Source organism: Crotalus tigris, unplaced genomic scaffold (genome assembly GCF_016545835.1).
Source record: "Crotalus tigris isolate CLP2741 ecotype Arizona unplaced genomic scaffold, ASM1654583v1 scf7180000024345.2110221, whole genome shotgun sequence".
Taxonomy (NCBI): Eukaryota; Metazoa; Chordata; class Lepidosauria; order Squamata; family Viperidae; genus Crotalus; species Crotalus tigris.
Genome location: NW_024100514.1, coordinates 1,765,203 through 1,776,659, shown reverse-complemented (window position 1 = coordinate 1,776,659; position 11,457 = coordinate 1,765,203).

Here is an 11,457-nt window from a genome sequence, read left to right as displayed (position 1 = left end):
TTGGGAGTGTTATTAGTATTGTTCTTCTTAAAATTGAATACAAATATCTGTAATAAAATTCTGTGCAACCAAATACACTGAGTAATACATTCTCTGTTTGGTCACACATTTGGGGCTTAACTATGTAACTTTTTATGTTATGTTATGCTATGTTATGTTATGTTGTTATGTTATGTTATGTTATGGTGCTGGTTGCTGTTATGTTTGTTATGTTATGTTATGTTATTATTTATTTATTTATTCAATTTCTATAGCGGCCCAACTCATCTAAGTGACTGTGGATTCAAATCTAAGGTCAGGATTAGGCTACGATGAATCAGAATACGGGCTGCCTGCAAATGAACTTTATGTACTATATTCCAGCATATAAAACAGGACTTCTTTTCAACCAGACCACATCTCACCTATTATCCGTGGAGAAATACTTTCTCCCTTTCCCGAAAATTGGCCTTATCAGGTGCCTGGGGAAGAAAATTCCCCGATGCTGGGGTCAGGGATGCAAAACTTTGTTGAACTTGAGTGCAAAAACGGATGCTGGGACAAGATTCGGGGTGGATTTTCGTGCATAAATGTGCTGGTTTATGTTTTTTAAAATTGACCATTTCTGGTCTCCATGAAAGAAAACTCCTCATGCCAGGGTTAGGCATGTGGAGGGCTGGGGGGGGGAATTATTTTAGAAACCCAAATGCAAAAATGAATGCCAAGATGGCATTTGGGGTAGAATTTCATGCTTAAAAATGGTGCTGGTTACTGTTTTTAAAATGCGACCATATCATGTGCCCAAGGAAGAAAATTCCCGATGCTGGGCTCAGGGATGCAGGTTGCTGGGAGGTCAAGTTTTTTTCCCCAACCCAAACAGAAAAAAGGACCCCAGAATGAGATTCGGAGTGGAATTTCATGCTTACAAATTGTGCTGGCTACTGTTTTTTAAAAGTTGACCATATCCAATGCCTGGGGTAGAAAATTCCTGATTCCAGGGTCAGGGACATGGATAGTAGGAAGCCAATTTTTTTTCAGCGTAAAGGCAGAAACAGACACCAGGATGACATTTGGGGTGCAATTTCATGCTTAAAAATGTGCTGGTTGCTGGTTTTTAAAATAGCATTAGCACTAGCAATAGCACTTATATATACCACTTCATAGTACTTTACAATCTTCTCTAAGCGTTTTACAGAGTCGGCCTATTGCCACCAACAATCTGGGTCCTCATCTTACCGACCTCGGAAAGATGGAAGGCTGAGTCAACTTTGAGCCGTTCAGAATCAAACTGCTGGCAGTCAGCAGAGTTAGTCTGCAATACTGCATTCTAACCACTGCACCACCACCAAATCGACCATATCTGGTGCCCAGGGAAGAAAATTCTGGATGCCAGGATCATGTACTTGTGTTGCTGGGAAAACAAAATCTTATTCAACACAAACACAGAAACAGACACTGGTAAGACATTTGGGGTGGAATTTCATGCTTAAAAATGATGCTGGTTGCTGCTTTTGAAAAATCAAAGATATCTGGTGCTCGGGCAAGAAAATTCGTATTTCCAGGTTCAGGCAAGCTGATGGCTGTAAGGCAAAAAGGGATGCTGGGATGAGATTTCATGCTTAAAAACACTACTAGTTGCTGTTTTTTTAAAGTAGTATACTGGGTGCCAGGGAAAGAAAATTCCTGACTCCAGGGTCAGTGAAGCAAATGCCCAGGAGGCCAAAATTGTATTCAGCAGATGAAGGGAAAACATTGAGGGTGGCATTTCATGTTAAAAATTGTGCTGGTTGCTGTTTTTAAAAATTGGCCATATTGGATGCCCGAAGAAGAAAATGCTCCAAAATCCATTGACGATGTCCATTTTGCTCTCCGAAAGTGGATTTGCCCTCCAAATGGGATTTTCTCATGTATTTTACCAAGAAAAATAGGTAAACTGTACTCAAAAACTCAGCACCCTCTTAAGCATAACCATGCGTTCCAAATCTGTTGGCAATGTCCATTTTGTTCTGTGAATTCATGAAGATCTAACCCTAACTCTAACCCATTTGGATTTGGCCCCAATGGAATTTTCCCATGTATTTTACCAGGAAAAGTAGATAAAGCAAGTTTGAAAAGTCACCCCCCCCCCCCAAAGCATACATATGCATTCCAAATCCATTGTGCATTTCACTCTCTGAACTCATGGAGACCTAAATCCTAAATCCAGACGGATTTCTCTACAATGGCATTTTTCCATGTATTTTACCAGGAAACATAGATAAGAAAGGTTTGAAAACTCAGTGCTCTTATAAGCATAACCAGGCACTCTGAATCTGTTGACAAGGTCCATTTTGCTCTCTGAACTCTCTGAACACCATCCTAACTCTAGAAGTATTTGCCCATCAATGGGATTTTCCCCATGTATTTTATCAAAAAATATAGATAAAGCTCACTCAAAAAGTCAGCACCCTCATAAGCATATTCATGTGCTACAAATCTGTTGGTGACATCTGTTTGGCTCTCTGAATTCATGGAAACCTAACCTTTTCCCTACCTGGATTTGCCCCCCCCCCATGGGATTGTCCCCATGTATTTTAATGGGAAATGTAAATAAGGCAGGCTAAAAAGTGAGCACATTGATCCATGAGAAAATACATGGGAAAATCTCTTTATGGGGTGAATCCATCTAGGGTTAGGGTTAGGTCTCTATGAATTCGTATAAGAAAATGGACATCACCAATGGATTCAAAGCACATGATTATGGTTAGGAGGGCGCTGATTATTGAGCCTCCTTTATGTACATTTCCTGGTAAAATACATGGGCATATTCCATTGGGGAGCAAATACACCTATGGTTAGCAATAGGTTTCCATTAATTTGGATAGCAAAATGGACATTCCCAATGGATTCGGAGTGCAAGATTACGCATAGCAGCATGCTGATTTTTCGAGCCTACCTCATCTACGCTTCCTGGTAAAATACAGGGGAAAATCCCATTGGGTGCAAATCCACCTAGGATTATAGTTAGGTCTCTATGAATTCGAAGAGCAAAATGAACATCACCAATGAATTTGGAGTGCATGAACATCACCAATGAATTTGGAGTGCGTGCATCACCAATGAATTTGGAATGTAATTAGGAGGGCACTGACTTTTCGCGCCTATCTTATCTATGTTTCCTAGTAAATTACATAGGAAAATCCCACTGGAGGCAAATCCATCTAGGGCTAGGGTTAGATCTCCATGAATTCTGACAGCAAAATGGACATTGCCAATGGATTCGGAGTGCAGGGTTATGGTTAGGAGGGTGCTGACTTATCTACGTTTCTGGGTAAATTACATGGGAAAATCCCACTGGGGGCAAATCCACCAAGGTTTAGGGTTAGGTCTCTGGAATTCAGAGAGAAAAATGGACATTGCCAACAGATTTGGAGTGCGTGGTTACACTTAGGGGTGCGGTGACTTCAAGCCTGCCTTATCTATGTTTCCTAGAAAAATATATGGGAAAATCCCTTTGGAGGGCAAATCCTACTAGGGCTAGATTTAAGTCTCTATGAATTCAAAGAGAAAAGTAGACACGGGCAATGGATTCGGAGAGTTACGTTTAGGAGGGTGCTGACTTTTCAAGTTTGTCTTATGTAGATTCCCTTGTAAATTACATGGGAAAATCCCTTTGGGATTAGGTTTAACTAGAATTAGGGTTAGCTCTTTATGAATTTGGCTAGCAAAATGGGCATCGCCAATGGATTCGACACTGATTTTTTCTTTTTTTTCTTTTCCTTTTTCTTTTCCATTTTCTTTTTTCTTTTCTGTTTTCCTTTTTCTTTTTCCGTTTTCTTTTTCTTTTTCCCTTTTTTTTCCTTTTCCCTTTTTTCTTTTTCTTATTAATTTTTTCTTTTTCATTATTTTTTTCTTTTTCTTTTTTTCTTTTTTCTTTTTCTTTTTCTAATTTTTTTTCTTTTTTCTTTTTCCCTTTTCTCTGTTTTCTATTTTTTCTTTTGTTTTTTCATTTTTTTCTTTTTTTTCTGTTTTTTCTTTTCTTCTTTTTCTTTGTTTTTTCTTCCTTTTTCTTTTTCTTTTTTCTTTTTTATCTTTTTTCCTTTTTTCTTTTGATTTCCTTTTTCTTTTCCTTTTCTTCTTTTTTCTTTTTCTTTTTCTATTTGTGTTTTCATTTTTTTTCTTTTTTTGATTCTCCCCTTTCTGTTTTTCCAATATCTTTTTCTTATTTTTTTTCTTTTTTCCTTTTCCTTTTTATTCCTCTTTCTCTTTTTTCTTCTTGTTCTTGTTTTTTCCTTTTCCTTTTTTCTTTTTTTCTTTCCATATCTTTTTTCTTTTCTTCTTTTTCTTTTTCCCTTTCTCTTTTCCTTTTTCCTTTTTATTCCTCTTTCTCTTTTTTCTTCTTGTTCTTGTTCTTTTTCCTTCTTCTTTTAATTTTTCTTTCTTTTTCTTCTTTTTTCTTTTTCTTTTTATTCCTTTCTTTTTCTTTTTCATTTTTCAAATCCTTTTTCTTTTTCCTTTCCCTTTTTATTCCTCTTTTTCTTTTTCTTTTCTTTTCCTCTTTCTTCCTTTTCTTTTTTCTTTTTTGTTTTTCTTTGTTTTTTCTTCCATTTTCCTTTTCCTTTTTTCTTTTTCTTTTCCATTTCCTTTTCCTTTTTCCTTTTCCCTTTTTTATTCATCTTTGTTCTTTTTTCCTTTCTTTTTTCCTTTTTTATTTTTCTTTGTTCTTTTTCTGATTTTCTTTTTCTTTTTCTTTGTTTTTCTTTTTCTTTTTTTTCCTTTTTTCTTTTTCCCTTTTTCTATTTGTTTTTCCTTTTTCTTTTTTTCCTATTTTTTCTTTTTTTCTTCTTTTCCTTTTCCTTTTTTTCTTTTTTCCTGTTTCCTTTTAATTTTTCTATTTTTCTTTGACTGTTTAGGCTTAAACACTCCTTTATGCAACTGTATTTTTGATTTTCTTATCAATAGGCCCCAATATGTGCGAGTTGGAACAAGTACCTCTAATACCATTGTCTTGAGCACAGGTTCTCCTCAGGGCTGCGTCTTAAGTCCGCTGCTGTTCACCCTGTTGACCCATGACTATTGTGCTAGGTTTGCCACCAACCATATTGTGAAGTTCGCAGATGATACAACAGTAGTGGGCCTTATTCAGGATGACAAGGTGGAAGCTTACCACAAGGTGGTTGAGGGGTTGGTGAACTGGTGTAAGGAAAACAGCCTAGTTTTAAATACTGGAAAAACCAAAGAGATCATTGTCGATTTCAGAAAAGGCAGGCACAGCCACACTTCTCTGGGCATTAATGATTCACCTGTGGAGATGGTTACCAGCATCAAATTCCTGGGTGTGCAGCTAACGAGTAGGCTGGCTTGGTCGCTCAACAGCGAGACACTGGTGAAGCGGGCACAACAGCGCCTGCATTTTCTGTGTTGCATGAGAAAAACACATCTTCCTTCTCCTATCCTTACCACTTTCTACAGAGGGACAATCGAGAGCATCCTGTCATATTGCATTACTGTCTGGTTTGGAAGCATCACTGCTTCAGACAGGAAGGCGGTGCAGAGAGTAGCGAGGATGGCCGAAAAGATCATTGGCAGCTCCCTCCCTCCCTCCCATCCAGGACATAGCACAGAAGTGTTGCATAGCACAGAAGGGTCCGCAAGATTATCTGGGACACTTTTTCTTTTCTTTTTCATTTTTTTCTTTTCCCTTTTCTTTCCTTTTTTTCTGTTTTCTGTTTTCTTTTTCATTTTCTTTTTCGTTCCCTTTTTTCTTTTTTCTTTTTCTATTCCTTTTTTCCTTTTAATTTTTCTATTTCTTTTTCTCTTTTCCTTTTCACTTTTCTTTTTCTTTTTTCTTTTCTTTTCTTTCCCTTTCCCCTTTTCTCTTTTCTGTTTTCTTTTTCTTTCCCTTTTTCTTTTTTCTTTCTTTTTTCCTTTTCTTTCTCTTTTCCGTTTTCTTTCTCTTTTTTCTTTTTTCACTTTTCTTTTTTAATTTTTTATATTTTCCCTTTTTTCTTTTCTTTTCCTTATTCTTTTTCCCTTTTTCTTTTCCTTACTCTCTTTTCCCTTTTATTCTGCTTTGTTTTCTTTCCCTTTTTTGTTTTCTTTTTCTTATTAATTTTTTCTTTTTCATTCTTTCTTTTTCTTTTTCCCTTTTTCCTTTTTTCTTTTCATTTCCTTTTTCTTTTCCTTTTTTCTTTGTTATTTTTCTTTTTCTTTTCCCATTTCTTTTTCTTTTTCTGTATGTGTTTTCATTTTTTCTTTTTCTTTTTTCTGTTTCTTCCCTTTCTTTTTTTCTTTTTTCTTTTTTCTTTTTCTTTTTCCTTTTCCTTATTCTCTTTTTCCCTTTTTTGTTTTCTTTCTCATTTTCTTTTCCTTTCCCTTTTTCTTTAATATTTTCTTTTTCTTTAAATTTTTCATTTTCTTTTTTTTTCATTTTTCATATTATTTTTTGATACCTTTTTCTTTTTCTTATTTTTCTTGTTTCCTTCTTTTTCTTTTTTCCTTTTTTCCTTTTCCTTTTTTCTATCTTTCTTTTTCTTTTTTCTTGTTTATTTTGATTCTTTTATTTTTTTCTTTCTTTTTTCTCTTTTCTTCCTTTTTCTTTTTCTTTTTTCCTTTTCCTTTTCTTTTTTCCTTTTCCTTTTCTTTTTCATATTCTTTTTCTTTCCCTTTTTCTTTCACCTTTTCCTTTTTCCCTTTTCCTTTTTTGTTTTTTGTTTTCCTTTTTCTATTTGTTTTTTCTTTGTCTTTTTTCATATTTTTCTTTTCCTTTTTTTCTTTCCCCTTTTCCCTTTTTATTTTAATTTTTCTTTCTTTTTCTTTTTTCCTTTTCCTCTCCCTTTTTCTTTTTTTGTTGTTTTTATTTCTTTCGTTTTGTTTTTTTACAGTTTGTTTTGTTTTTTTCCTTTTCCTGTTTTTCCCATTTTCTTTTTCATTTTTCTTTTAATTTCTCTTTTTCCTTTTTTCTTTTTCCTTTCCCTTTCCCTGTCCCTTTCCTTTTTCCTTTTTTCTTTTTCTTTCTTTTTATATTTTTTCTTTTTTCATTTTGATTTTACTCCTTTAATTTTGTTTTCTCTTTTTTGTTTTCTTTTTTCTATTTTCCTTTTTTCTTTTCCTTTTTTCCCTTTTCCTTTTTCTTTTTCTTTCTTTCTGTTTTCTCCTTTTTTTTCTTTTTTTGTCTTGGTTCTTTTTTTTACTTTTCTTTTTCTTTTTTTGTCTTGGTTCTTTTTTACTTGTCTTTTTCTTTTTTCCTTTTTTTATGTTTTCCCTTTTTTCTTTTCCATTTTCATTTCCTTTTTCTTTCTTTTGCCTTTTTTCTTTTTCTTTTTTCTTTTCTTTTCTTTCCCTTTTTCTTTTTTCTATTTTTTCTTTTGTTTTTTCCTTTTTTCTTTTCTTTTTCCTTTTCCTTTTTCTCTTTTTCTTTTTTCTTTTCTTTCTCATTTTGTTTTTCTTTCCTTTTCTTTTACATTTTTTTCTTTTTATTTCTTTTTTCTTTTTCCCTTTTCCTTTTCTTTTTTATTTTCCTTTTCCTTTTAATTTTTTCATTTCAATTCCAGCAACCGCTCCTTATATGTTTTAGCCTCCAGTCCCCTAATCATCTTGGTTGCTCTTCTCTGTTGCTCTGTTACTCAACATCTTTTTTACATTGTGCTGACCAAAACTGGATGCAGTATTCCAAGTGTGGCCTTACCAAGGCATTGTAAAGTGGTATTAATACTTCATGTGATCTTGATTCTATCCCTCTGTTAATACAGCCTCACACTGTGTTGGCTTTTTTGGCAGCTGTTCTGGGCCCAGTGCTCTTCAGTGTCTTCATCAATGATTTGGATGAGGGGATAGATGGGGAACTCATCAAATTTGCAGACTACATCAAGCTGGCAGGGATAACCAATGCTCCAGAACAGGGCTTTTCAACCAGTGGTATGGGTACCACCTGTGGTACATTGGCACCTGGCAGGTGGTACACGACCATCCTAGAAAAGTTGTAGTGGGGGAGGGGAATGACAGCGCCGCCGGGCAGGTAGGCAGGTGTCTTGCTTGGCTGTGCTTTGGGGGGCACTTTTTCAGTGCCATTGTAACTTCAAACAGTCACTAAGTGAACTGTTGTAAGTCGAGGACTACCTGTACTTTATCACTTTTTCCCTTTTTTTTTCATCAAGTTTTTGACACCTTGCTAGGCGACTGGTGGTACTCAGATATTGCCATATCCTAAAAGTGGTACAATGGGTGAAAAGGGGTTGAAAAGCCCTGCTCCAGAAGACAGGCTTAAGATACAGGAGGATTTTGACAGACTTGAACATTGGGCGCTATCTAACAAAAAGAAATTCAATGGTGAAAAAAGTAAGGTTCTACATTTAGGCAAGAAAATTGAAATGCACAGGTATAGTATAGGTGGTACCTTGCTCAATAGTAGTAACTGTGAGAGGGACCTCAGAGTCCTTGTGGACAATCACTTAAATATGAGCCAGCAGTGTGCTGCAGCTGCCAAAAAAGCCAACACAGTGCTAGGCTGCATTAACAAAGGGATAGAATCAAAATCACGTAAACTGTTAATACCACTTTACAATGCCTTGGTAAGACCACACTTGGAATACTGCATCCAGTTTTGGTCACCACGATATAAAAAAGATGTTGAGACTCTAGAAAGAGTACAGAGAAGAGCAACAAAGATAATTAGGGGACTGGAGGCTAAAACATATAAGGAACAGTTGCTGGAATTGGGTATGTCTAGCTTAAGGATGAGGGGTAACATGATAGCAGTGTCCCAATATCTCAGGGGCTGCTACAAAGAAGAGGGAGTAAAGCTGTTCTCCAAAGCATCTGAAGGCAGGACAAAATACAGCTATTGCTGTCTTCTCAATTTTGTATGCATTTGTCATTATTATTGTTGTTGAAGGGCAGGGTTTTGAAAGAGTTCTATCTTTGCATTTTCCTGAAAGGAGGGCAAAAGCAAAGAGCACAGACAGGTCTTTCCAACACTGGCATTTATGCCAGCCCACAGAGGAGGTCAATGTAAACAGGAAAGGCTGTAAACAGGAAAGTCTAAGGAGAGGCCCAAATTTTTCAGTTTCAACATTGCTGCAGGCTCAATGAACACAATGAAGGCCCTGTAACTGGTGGTGGATGAGAGATATTTAGGTTGCTTTTGAAGATTATATGGAAGCTCCATCTGGTGCAAAATGCAGTGGCATAACTGGGTGCTGCTGGACAGGCACATGTTTATACCTCTGTTCCATGAGCTGCCTTGATCACCAATTTTCTTTCAAGTGCAAATGAAGCCCTACATGACATGGGGCCAAGTTATCTGCAGCACCATCTCTTCCCAGTTACATCTACTTCACCTTTGTGACCTTCCAAAACACATTTTTTTCCAACAGGCCCACACACTGATTGTATCACATTTGACATTCAGATTTTAACTATCTCAAAAATCTTGGGTTTTTTATGTCTAATTATTTAAAGTGGTCTTTGTAATAAGTTGTAATTATTGATTTTATTCTACATCACCCAGAGTGACTCTGGACAAGATGAAAGGCTATATGCATTTGATAGATAAATAAATATTAAAGTAATGAAAGAAGTTAGAGTTAACACAAGATTGAAAATGATAAAACGCTGACATCTTCGCCCTGTAACATCCCACAAAATAATTGCACAAAAAACACCTTGCCTCAGTGCATCTAGATCTATCTATCTATCTATCTATCTATCTATCTATCTATCTATCTATCTATCTATCTATCTATCTATCTACCTACCTACCTACCTACCTACCTACCTACCTACCTATCTCTATCATAATGTCAGGAACAAAAGCAGAGTATTGGATAAAAGATTAAACGTTTCCAGATGTGCAATGTGACTTTAGTTCTTAGAAGGCAATAACAAAGAAAATACTTATTAATGTTCCCCTAGCCTAGGAGGTTATAAAATTGTTGAGATAATATGATAATTATACAAGTATGAGATTATCGTACATTTTAACTTCCCTAAAGAGAAGTCTTACACAATAATAAATAGTGTTTAGTCATTTGCCTAAGAAACAGTACCATCTCACAGTGGGATGTCATTACTCCATTTAAGATAGGGATGGAGGGAGACTGTTGAAAGAACATATAGGCATTCTTCTACTACCTAAGCACTCTTTTTGTCTATGCAATCACTTTCTGTATCAATAGCCATATTAGGTAGAAAATCCTAACCTGCTGGATCGGCAGGATAATAAATCCTACTGATCTCAGCTTTGATCATTTTTTTTCTCCCTGTTCTGTGTAATATATATCTCATAATGACCGACCTATCCAGTAAGCAGAAGCTTATTCTTAACAGCAGCTGTAAGAAACACTCACAGCAATGCTAAACATATTAGTTGGAAAGATACAGAGGACGGGGTACTCCAATCTAATTCACAAATAAAGCACCAGCAGAAGTAAAGATTTATGCAGAGGACAGAGAACAACAGCCTCTTGCTATTTTGCTCTATTTCCATGGATGAAGGCAATGCCACAACTGGAATGTACTTTTCAGTACTGTAGGTGTCACTGCAGCTTGTGAGCAGCTGGGAAAAACAAAGGAATGGAGGTCCAATTTATTTCTCTGGTCTAGGTGGCATGAGAAATCAGTGTCTTCGTTGTACAGTATTAGTAGTCATGGGCAGCCCACGATAAATTTTAATCTGGAGTTTGCATCTCACATATACATCTTGTAAATTCTTTCGCTTTCAGCTTTTTCTTCTCTTAGGGTGAAGTTAGTTTAAAAGAGTGCTATCAGGACCAGAGGAAAATTTCTAAATCCATCTTTAGCAGTCCAGATGGTTATCCTCCTCACCACCACCACCCACCAACCCACAAGATAAAGAGAAAAAATTGTCTTATTTTTGATACGGTGCAGTTTGCAATTCACATGAACACATTGTATGTAGAAGAAGAGACTGGACAGCCATCTGTCTGAAATGGTGTAGGGTTTCCTGCCTGAGCAGGGGGTTGGACTCGATGACCTCCAAGGTCCCCTTCCAACTGTATTATTACTATTATGATTATGATTATGATTATGATTAATATCCTCCAAGAGAACTAGTGGGCCCCTACCCTCTTAGCCTTCCAGAAAGCCTTGAAAACCTGGCTTTTTTCCCATCAGCATCAGGATAGTGTGAGGCTGGAGCCAAGGAAAGCTCCTTGTGGATATGTCAAAATGCATGGTGGCACCAGGAATTTCTGTGGGGTTTTTTATGTTGTTTTTTTAATCATTATTACTATTATTTGTGAACCATCCAGGATTAAGCTGTATAAGATTGAAGGCTATACAATCAAGAAAGGAGGAAATAGATTTGTACTGAGATTTTAAATGAATAGGAAAAGGTTAAACTATTTACTGTGCACTACAACCTTGATGCAATCCCTATTTTCCGTGGCCATAACAACAACAACAATAAAGGTGTGGTTAGTAACCACACTATTAAATTAACAGCTGGTTTTGACCTGGCCTATGCATTTCACGTATGCA